The following is an 11441-nucleotide window of genomic DNA, read 5'->3' on the forward strand; positions in this document are numbered from 1 at the left end:
CCGCCGCGGTGAGATGGCAGCGCCCCGCGAGGCGGCGGACCGGCGGCAGCGCGGCGCGCACGGCTGAGGGGACGCGGCAGCGGCTGTCGAGCTGCGAGCCACGGTAAGGACGCAAACAGGACAGGACAGGGCGGGACCCCCTGCCCGGCCTGTCACGGGGGTGACAGCGGCTTCCTCCGCTGGGGGGAGCGGGGCAGCCGCTACCCGGGCCGGGCCCAGCGCTGGGGCGGCGCCGAGCTGGGCTCGGGGTCGCCGCGTCAGCGAATAACCTTGTGTACTCCGTCTGGGGCGGGGGCGGGGAAGCCCCGGCCGCGCCCGCCGCCGCGGTGGGGTCCTGGGCGCTTGGCTGGAGGGGGGACGGGGCAGGAGGTGGCGATGTAGTGACATCGCTGTTTTGCTCCCCTTAAATGGAGAGCGGGGAGTCAGCTCTGGGGGGATGTCCCCTGCAGCCTGTCATCGCTGCCCCGGAAGGCACGAGGCTCTCCGGGAGTCCCGCGGTGGGGGGCTGCTCCTGCCCCAACTCCTGGTCAAGTGGGAGATCTGATGATAGCTCCAGTAGTCGGGCTTTTGAATGATAAAATACCTACAGATTGCTAGAACAGGCCTCAGGTCATTGCTTTTATTGTAAAAAGAGCCTGGCGTGGGTTCCCCCAGTGTGTGTGGGGCTGTAAGTTCACCACAGAAGCAAGATGCGCCTCCCGCTCTATGCCATCAGCTAATTGCGCTGCACAGCTAATTGCATGCACCACGTGCTTCGATGGCTGGCCCATCTGGATAAGAAAAGGATCATATGGATGCATGTGTTTGTAAGGGTCCTTCAGCCTTCGGATAAAGTTTTACAGACAGTCCCAGAAGTTATGTTCCTCCTTCCTTTGTGGGTTGTTGCTTGGATAGAGGTGACCAGAAGGGCTTACTTGCGTACTAATGCAGGTTAGACACAGTGTGCTAAGGCCTAGTTTTACTACAGCAGTTCTCAGCCAGGGGCTGTGAAGTGAGGTGCCTTGAGATCCTTTCAAGGATGCCTTGTAATGTTAGGACTATTAGGCATGCGAACGTGATTTGCAAGATAAACCCAGAGATTTAAAATAGGAATCCATAATATTAAATATATGCTTACTTGTTACAGTCAAGTTTTTTGCAACAGAACAATTGCGTTATTATTTTTTTTAAGTAAAAAAAAAAAAAAGAAGAAGAAGGAAAGGAAAAGTAAGGTGGTATTTTTGAGGGGTATCTTGAGTTTGAAAAGGTTGAGAACCACTAGTTTACTAGATTGTGCTATCATATGTTGAATGTGGACTAGTAAAATGTGTGATGATTTGTATGTGTGAAACAAAAATGGATGCCAATGACACTTTATAGTATAAAGGCTTATACTTTGTTTATGACATTATTTTTTGTAAGTGAATGAACACATTGACTAGTGGTAATTTGTTAGAACCTTTTGGAAATATATAAATGGTAGTTTTGTGACTACTTATTGACTAGAGAAACCAGCTGGAAGACTGTGATCCTTGTATTGAGGGCTTGCTGATGAAGTCAGCTAGATATAAACTATGTTAATTTAGTGTTTCTGTGATTAAATGAGATTCAAGGTATATTCACAAAATGAAAACAAAAAGCGTAGTTTAAGTTGTCAATGATCCCCAGATCTTAAAAAAAACCCATGGAGTTCTTTTTTGGGACAAAATGAAAGAAGAAGTAGTACTTGTCTGTTCTTTCCCATCCTTCATTGTGTCATGAGGCCTGCCACATGGGAATACTCTCCGTGTCACTTTTTTCTTCTTCTCCGTCTTTACTCTTTACTTTGCAGGAAAGGACAAGATGTGTTCTCCAAACCCTTCCTGTGTTACTTTTACTGACCGCAGCCCAGATTTGAAGTGGGAATGGGCAGTACATCTTGTCACTTCCCTTGTCTATCAAGCTCTACAGTAGCAAATGGCCTGAAATGAAAAAGAAGTTTTAGTAATTATGGATTGACAAATAAAACTGCAACTACTAAATACAAAAGGATATCAGTTATAAATTAAGGGCAGGAACTAGCTGTTGGGTGTTGCCTTAAAAAGGCAATTCTGAACACTTATAAAACTTTTGGTTGACCAATTTGATAAAAAGCATGCCACTCGTTAAAGCCGAAGGCACACACAGGAATTTTAAGGGGTTAAGGCTTTAAAAAAAACAATTTCCCACATTCAAAAAGAAGCTTTCCAAACTAAATGGGGTTCTAACCTACCAGCTTTTTAAACTAATGTAAATTTCATTTAAGAAATACTAGATTGTTTTTAGGTTTGCTTCAAGTTGCACATGCAATTGGTGCAGTCTTTCTGAGTTTGTATGAAGTAGCTTGAGTGGAGGGAAGGTAAATGAGTTGTGGTCTGTTTCCCTAGTTTCATTATTATAAGATTCTGAAAATCAGCTATGAACTTACTCAAGAATCCTGTCAGTTTTCCCTGTTTTGCATTTTCTGAAAATTATGAACTAAATTTTACCAAATTGATTTTGTAAAGGATCAAGATATCAATCTCAGCAGAGAGCAAAGCACATCAGTGAGACAAACAGGATAAAATATGGCCTGGTGTATTAAGTAAACTAGATTTTTTTATATGTTGTTATCATTTAGGAAGAAGGAAAATTTTGTGTGCTCCCCTCTTTTTTGAATATCCCTCATTTTTGCTTGCTTTCTTCCTCCGTACTTTTTCTTTTTTTTTCTCCCTTCTCCTTTTCCTCTTTACTTCTTTCTGAATCCCACCACATTTCTCATCCTATATACTTTCCTGTTTAAATAGTGAAATAATTTATGTTGACTTATAAAAGGCTGCTATAGTTTCACTGTGTTGTTCACACCCCCATGTAATGGACATCAGGGTAGTTCATACCTCTTAGCCCTTATTTCAGACTATGTTTAGACTTGGATAATACTGTATCAGTTATGTATGGGTTGATTGTGTGTATGTGGGAGCAAGAGTAGAAGAGGAGGCATTCTACTGGGAGGGCTAGAAGATGATAGGTTAGATTTGTCATGTTCTGTTTTTGAAATCTTACTATAAACCAAAGTGATATTCAAAAGGAAGACCCTCTAAAACTAGAAGAGATTGTCAAATCGCCCTAAAAAAAGTAGGAAAGAAAGCTGCTTTCTTCCTGGGAAAGACAGCAGAGGGAGAGGCTTTCCTTCCCAAACAGAGATCCATAGAAAAGAAAAGTGTGGAGCAATACTTTCCTCTTTCCCAGTAGGTGAAAATGTTTGGGTTTTGTAGCAGGACTTTCCTTTTGGACTTGTTAAGTGGAGTGCCTTACCTTCTCATTCAGAGGTTCTGATACATTTCCAGAGACCTCTTTTAAGGTATTGTATCATTAGAGCTTCTTTTTAAAATAACCTACCTAAAACTTGCACATTCGTTATTTTAGAACAAATTTTTGCTTTACTTAGGACCTCACTTAACTAGAACCAGATTTCAGTGTACCTCTGTTTCATCATCATTTATTCAAAGATCAGCACTGCAGAAATGCTTGGGTTAAAGTGAAAAGGAGAAACATTAGTATTGCATATATATTCTAGGGTAAATCTTCAATCTCATGTTATCTATGGATAAACAATCTTTGCAGCTGGAAAGTAAGGGTAACATGACCCTTACTGTTAGTGATTATTGGCATAGGTAACCACATGTGCAAGTGTGCCTCTGCAACCAAAAAAGTGTAAGAAACAGCTTTTTTATTTTTTTTATTTTTATTTTTATTCCTTCAACTTGCTTTTATTTAAAAGCCATCATCTTATGCGAGTCCTAAAGGAATCGTGATATTGTAAAAGCACTATTAAAATCATGTTGGCAGAGGTTATGAACTTATATGTGCTTTATAAAATATACTTTACAGAACTTATTCTTCACATTTTATAATATTAAGGTAGTACTGATTTGAAATTTGATTGAAGAATCTTTAATAAAAAAAGGTAAACACATGCTTTCTAAACAATTTATCTACTTTTTCACTTATGAATTTTGTTGTTGTTGACACGTTTTCCTTGCATTGAAGTGTTAAATCCAGTCTTTCTGATCTTTTTTTGTTTTCTACTTCTGGCAACAGAGGCAGCATATAATGATGCATTCTTTCTGAGCCATCCTTTATACCTCTTCATTTGCAAGCAATGTTAAATTTGATGTCAGTGTGATCATGCTGATAACCATTTACTGCTCATATCAGCTGGTACCGTTTAAAACTAGGCCCTCTCCCTTGCTCATACTACTTTAGTCAAGAACTACTGCTTTAGTATGCCCAGATAGAAAATGGGATAATTCTGGTTCTTAAACTAGCTTCTTATTATCCCTATTTTTACTCCTCCTCTCTTGAAACCAAAGCAAAACTAAAATAAAACAAAAAATAGTTATTTGTCTTAAATGTACAGATTGCTGTTATATTTTAAAGAAACTTTTTACTCTGTGTGTCTGTGTGTGTGTACACGTGCTTGTCTGTGTGGTTTTTTTAAATACTTTTTTTCAAATTGTTACGGAGGTGTAGAAGATACAATTTTAACAAATGATAGATAAAAATCCCAACAAATTGTATACTAAAAATCAAACTTCTGTTGCAATGTATTTTAATTTTCTTTCAGAAAATAATTTTTGTCCTGATTTTATATGTTTTTTGAGTAGTGTATCTAGAGGTGGTTGCTCAAAATAAAGTCTTACTCTCATATATTGTGTGTCATGGGGGTATGTGGGGCAGGGTGGGGGTGGGGGCTGCCCGCCACTCCTGTCTGGGGCAGCCCACACCACGCTCCTGTCTACTCCTGCCCCAGCTTACAGGGCTCCAGCTCCTGGTCACTTTCTACCCATTTGGCTGCCCACAGGTGGATTCTCATTGTGCCAGGTGGCCTAGTGGGTGGAATGTGGCTGGAAACTAGAGCCTCACATACTGGGGCAGGAGCTGCCTGACTCTGTGTGTGGTGTCTGGCACCTGTCCTCATGGTCACTGCTGCTTCCACACGCTAACTACTACCAAGAGCAGTACAGCAAGGGTAGGGAGACGAGGAGCTGCTGGAGGCTGGGGTGGGGAACACGTGAGTGGTACCTGGGTAACGGCAGTTGCAGTGCTGAGAAGCTGTGCATGTTAATTGGCTGGGGTGGTGTAGTTGGTGGGTGCAGGTTGGGAATGAAGCACTGGCTGTCCAGGGTGGGAGCGTTGGGACTCAGCTCCACATGGAGTGCTGGAGGAGCAACTGCAAGCTGAATACAGTCAGTTGGCAGAATAGATCTGGCCTGTGGGCTGTATTCTGCATATCCCTGTCTTAAGTTTCTGAGAATTCAGATCAAAATCATGAGTGCTTGAGCTTTTTATGACTATAGGTGTGGGGCCCCACACCTATAGTCATGCATGCAAAGTGCAACTCCCGTGGCACTGCACTTTGCATGCATGCCAATGGGGAGCAGTACATATTAATATAATTGAGTAGATCTGAAATTAAATAAATTTTGCTAAGTCAGTGAGATTCACTTCTTATTAGTCTGAATCATTTTGGGAGGGCAAAGGTAAATAGGAAGTGTAATAAATCAGGGATGGGGGAAATTCAGGATTTGTTACTTTTTTCAAACTTGCATGGCATATTTAACTTTAGAGAACTGGAAAGAAATGTAAGCTTTCACAGTACTTGCTCAAGCATGTTGTTTTGCTAGTTCATATAAATCAAAGTACTGAAATGTCAACAAGTTATAAATATGAGTGAAAAGTGCTAACTTAATTAAATAAGTTCTAACTTTTAAAATAAACTTTAGTTTTTGAGAAGTGGCAAGGCAGTATCTGTTCATAAAATTATCCTGATGGTGCTGCTAATTGTCAGTGGAAGCACAGAAAAGTGGGAAAGTGAAGGAACAATCTGGACTGTCACACTTTTTCTCATCTTGTATCTGTTTAGTTTTTTTTTTTATTAACTTTCAGTTCATCTCCTAATTTCTTTATTTTTTCACATTCCTTTCTACTCTTCCTAATGTTGTCTTCCTCTGCCATGCTTTCTGTTTGTTGATACTGTTTTGCTTTGTTTGGGATGGCAAGTCTTGGAAAGATCTACTTTTTTCAGGAAAGTAGGGAGGAAAGAGCTCTTGGTGTTCAATGCAGGGATAACGGTATTTTTAAGTAGTTTTTTTTAATGTAGGTTTGCTACTAGAGAACCAGTTCATCGTTTCACAGTAGCTAGGGTCAGGAGGGACCTAAACAGATCATCTAGCCTGACCCCCTGCCACAGGCAGAAATGAATGCTGGGTTCACAAGACCCCAGATAGGTGATCATCCAACCTCCTCTTGAATTTGCCCAAGATAGGGGCGAGGACCACTTCCTTGGGAAGTTGGTTCCAGATTTTGGCCACCCTAACTGTAAAATATTGCCTTCTGATCTCTAACGTAAACCTGTTCTCCATCAGCTTATTACCATTGTTCCTGGTCACCTCAGGTAGTGCTAGGGGGAAAAGGGCTCTACCTATTTGCTGTTGATCTCCCCTGATGAGTTTGTAGGCAGCCACTAGGTCCCCCCTCAGCTTCCTCTTGCTGAGGCTGAACAGGTTCATATCCCTCAGTCTCTCCTCATAGGGCCTGTCCTGCTGCCCTCTCACCAAGTGGGTGGCCCTCCTCTGAACCCTCTCCAGGTTGGCCACATCCCTCTTGAAGTGTGGCACCCAGTACTGGACGCAGTACTCCAACTGCGGCCTGACCAAAGTCGCATAGAGGGGGAGTATCACCTCTCTGGACCGGCTTGAGATCCACCTTTGGATGCATGACAAGGTATGGCTGGCCTTGCTGGCTGCAGTCTGGCATTGGTGGCTCATGTTCCCCTTGGAGTGAGCAATGACTCCAAGATCCCTTTCCGTCTCTGTGCTTTCAAGGAGGGAACTCCCCAGCCTGCATGTATGCTGTGGATTCCTTCTCCCAAGGTGCAGCACCCTTCATTTGTCTACGTTGAACTCCATCCTGTTCTCATCTGCCCACTTTTGTAGTCTGTCTAAATCTATTTGCAGCCTCTCTCCCCCTTCAAGTGTGTCCACCTCGCCCCACGTCTTAGTGTCGTCAGCAAACTTGGACAGCATGCTTTCCACCCCCTTGTCCAAGTTGCTGATGGAGATGTTAAACAGTGCTGACCCGAGGACAGAGCCCTGGGGTACCCCACTGCTCACATCTCGTCAGGTTGAGTATAACCCGTCCACCCCTACTCTCTGGGTGTACCCCATCAGCCAATTTTTTACCCATCCAACTGTGTAGGCATCATTTGCTTAATTGCCACATTCGCTTAATTTATTGATGAGGATGCGGCAAGAGACAATGCCAAAGGCTTTCTTAAAGTCTAGAAAGACTATGTCCATGGCGACACCATCATCCAAGGATTTAGTCATCCGGTCATAAAAGGCAACCAGGTTGGTCAGGCAGGACCTGCCTTTGATAAACCCACGCTGATTGCCCCTGAGCATGATCTCCCCTGGTGGTCCCCCACAGATGTGCTCCTTGATGATTCTCTCCAAGATCTTCCTGAGCACCGAGATGAGGCATACAGGCCTATAGTTACCTGGGTCCTCCCTCCTCCCACCTCCCTTTCTTGAAAATTGGGACCACATTAGCCAGTTTTCAATCCCCTGGCACCTGGCCAGATGACCACGAATGCTCATATGACCGGGCCAAGGGCTCTGCGATGACCCTGAATTGATTCATTTAAATTTATTTGGCCTGTAAAAAAAAGTCTGTTAAAATTTCTCATTAGAAGCTGTTAGAGAGTTTGAGAGATTGGAGGTACAATTTATTGTTGGCTATATGACAGAAAACTGTGGTTCAATCGAAAGATGATGAAAGATTAATTTCAGAGTGCTTTACGCATTTATAGTAAGAGGAGTGAGTGGAAAAAATTAATGGCAGTGTTTTTAGATTGCATAGTTGTTTAGGCTATTTGCATAAAAACCACCAAGGGTTGAAAGACCTGCAAGTAGGTGAATGAACAGCATGATAGTAGGTGAAATTCCATATTGACATATGAAAGGGAAGAGTAATTGGAATTATTTCTGTGCTTTGCTGGGGCCAAATTAACTGCAACTATTTATGAAAAACTGCTGGTCATCATTGTAAAGAGTTTAATGAAAATGTGTTTTATGTTCGGCAGTGGTCTGAAAAGCAGTGTTTTGTGTGTGTACATGTACGCGCAGACACACACACACACACACACACACACACACACACACACACTTTTCTTGAAATATAATGCATAAAAGTATTGTTTAAGTCAGTTACATAATTTTACCTGGAATATTATTGTTTTAGTGCCTAGAAGTTGTAATCATGGATAGGGACACACAAGTGCTATAGAAATAAAGAACAAAAATTGCTTTGGTTCAGTTTCCTTCTAATCACAGAAGACTGGGGAATGCCTTGTGTGATATGTGACTAATTATAATAACAATAACAGTAATTTCTATGTGAAAATATTGGCACATTTTAATTTAAAGAGGAGGGAACATGAGCAAAATATAGAGAACAGAGAGTGTAATAAAGACTTACTATGCCAGCCATGCCCTCTTATCCTTTCTAAATATAATTAAACAAATTGAAAAGCAGCATAACTAAGCTGATAGGGAAAAATGTGCTCTATAAAACTGTTGCTGAGATTGATAAGTCTAGTAGGATTCAAAATAAGGTTTGGACTTCTCTACAGATAATGAGAATTTGTAGTTAAGTAAAAATAGAATAAAAAAATCAGGAATGGTAGTTCTTATACTTCAAGGCTAAACCAACCCCATATGGGATGAGGGAGAATTATTTCCTACAGGTAGGTTATTCTTGGGTCACAAACAGACATTTTCATTTATTCTGGGAGAAATGTCTTCCAAGTGTTTGAGGGATTTCTTGCAAAAGAGAACTGACTTTTTTGCAAGAAGTTAGATTGGACAGCTCTGAAAAAGGTCTCCCTCCTCCTGATCCGACTTGAATGGCTGTATGTACCTCTTGGGTGTGGAGGACACCCAAAGTCTTTGCTTTCCCTCCCTCCAAGGGATATCAAAGTTTGACGGGTGAGGAACAAGGCCAGGTCTTGTTCCTGGCCTCCAGGGCTTTACATGCTAACTCCACTGCCCAGCTGAGTGGTATGGATGGGAATATCGAAGTCCATAAGGCTGGGAACCAGGGCCAGGAAAACTGTCCCTGCACCACTTGTCAGTCCTTTAGGCTTCAAAAACTAAGTGCTCTACCCAGCTGAGTGGGACATGCAGAGATTTAAATCTGAGGAACTCAGGGCCAGGACTTGGGGTCAGGAATGCCTACTTCCTGTGTGTCTGGCTTTAAACCACCCCTTGTTAAGTCTGTCTGGGCTGCACACAAATCAGGGAACTGCCTATTGACATCCTGTGCTCTTTCTAGGCAAGGGAGCAGACAGGTTCTCAAGTAATGGGCTTGAGCAGACAGGTTCTCAAGTAATGGGCTTCTCTGGTTGGTGTGGGGGAGAAGGGGAGAGCATGGAACAGCCCTCTCATGTCCTCTCTCTGGAGAGTTCTCCAGCTCCGTAGCTCTCTAGCCAGGGGGTTGCAATGTACCAGCGCCCAAGTTGTTTTTCTGCCTAAAGAGAGCACCTGTTGGTGCCTAGAATTGGCCACTACAGGGTTTCTTGGATTTCTTCTGAGGCACTTGATACTGGATGCTGTCAGACAGCATTGACAATCTGATCTATTATGTATGAATCTACTATACTGATTCCAGTAGGTCAGTATTTTAAAAAGAATAGTTCTTGAAACTGAGGTCAGTAACAAAGTTTATCTTAAAGCTGTGCAAATTCACAACTACATTTTAATTTTGGTTCCTCTCACTTATTAATGTTTCATTTTGTTTATGTAGAAGCTTGATTTTTTTTTTTTTTACTCATTTTATCAGGTTTGATTAGACTAAGACTGCCAGATTCTATTTTGTTATTTAAAGGTGGCTGAATGCAGAACTGGGGGGAAGGAGGGGAAGAGGGTAGGTGAGCGGCCAAACGTGGAGTGGTGGCAGCCACTGTGTGCAAGCTTCCCCCATGTCCGGCCGGGTGGGCGACACCTGCATGGCAGTGCAGGATGGTGCGTGGTGGCTCTCTGTCCCTACCTGTCTGCCAACATGTACCCCTTAGGGCCTTCTCAAGTCCCCCTGGGGGTATGTGTACCTCTGGCTGACAACCCCTGCTCTGTAGGTTATTGCTAGAATCCAGAATGACCTGGATGAATTGGAGAAATGGTCTGAAGTCAATTAGATGAAATTCAACAAGGACAAGTGCAAAATCCTACACTTAGGGTAAAATAATTGCATCCACAAATACTGGGTAGGCTGCTGTACTGCAGAGAGACCTTAGGGGCTTATAGTGAACCATATGCTGTGTATGAGCCAACAGTGCTCTTGTTGAGGAAAAACAAAGCCACCAACGTACTGGGTTGTATTAATGAGTGCCACTTACAAATCAAGGGAAGTGATTCTTCTGCTCTATTCAGCTCTGGTGAGGCCTCATCTGAAGTACTGTACTGTTTTCAATGTCAGATCCTGCAGCTGAAGAAATATGTGGACAGGTTGGAAAGAGCCCAGCTGAGAGTGGGTGGGGGGGGCGGGGAAGGAAGTTGCTCAAACCTCTAATCGTGACTTATGAGGACAGACTGAAATAACTTATGTTATCTAGTCTGGAGAAGAGAAGAGGGGGATGTGGGGGGAGAGGATTTGAGAACAGTCTTCAAATACCTGAAGGGTGATTAGAAAGAAGATGGGCCAGATCTGGCCTACGGGACTCCCCGTAGGTCCAGAAATTTGGTGATGGGTGAACAGTGGCAATTAATACTTTAACACTACCACTGATCCCCCACTGCCAAATTTCCAAGCTCTTTCTGGCTGGATTGGGCCATGGTGGACCTGCTGGACAGACCCGTGTGGCAGGATCCGGCCCTGATTGTACCAGCATCACATGAAGGATTTGGGCCCATGGACGGACCTGGCATTGATCATAACTGTTCTTTGTGGCTGTAGGGGACAGGACTAGGAGAAATGGCCTCAAACTGCAGCAGAGAAAATTTAAGTTCCAACTACAAGAACGGTCAAACATTGGACCAGGCTACTTAGAGAAATTGTAGAATCTCCATCCTTGGAAATTTTCAAGAGCAGGTTAGACAGACATGGACTATAATGGTTTAGCTATGGATGATCCTGCCTTACATAGGAGGAAGGACTAGATGATCTCGTGATGTCTTCCAGCATGATGATCCTGTGAACATATCTTAGTGTCATACAAGCAGTTCCACTTCAAACAAACAAACAAACTAAAAGAAGAGAGAGGAAAAGAATGAATACCAAGCTTTCAATGCAAAACATTCAGATCAGAAAACCAAAGTTAGGTTTCATAGATTTCATAGACATCAGGGCTGGAAGGGACCTCGGGAGATCATCGAGTCCAGCCCCCTGCCCAAAGGGCAGGAAGTCAG

The 11441-nt window shown here is 42.9% G+C and overlaps 1 protein-coding gene across 2 annotated transcripts in view; it reads left to right on the forward strand.

Moving 5' to 3' along the window:
• Window positions 1-6: 6 nt before the first annotated feature.
• Window positions 7-11441, forward strand: part of WWP1 (WW domain containing E3 ubiquitin protein ligase 1) — a 95649-nt gene continuing 84214 nt past the window's right edge. For both annotated transcript variants that reach the window (XM_019550000.1, XM_019550008.1), the window contains exon 1: window positions 7-103. The gene's annotated coding sequence lies outside the window, so the exon portion shown is untranslated. The remainder of the gene's footprint in view (window positions 104-11441) is intronic.

The sequence above is a fragment of the Crocodylus porosus genome, unplaced genomic scaffold, assembly GCF_001723895.1.
Source record: "Crocodylus porosus isolate Cpor-Errol unplaced genomic scaffold, CroPor_comp1, whole genome shotgun sequence".
NCBI classification, from domain to species: domain Eukaryota; kingdom Metazoa; phylum Chordata; order Crocodylia; family Crocodylidae; genus Crocodylus; species Crocodylus porosus.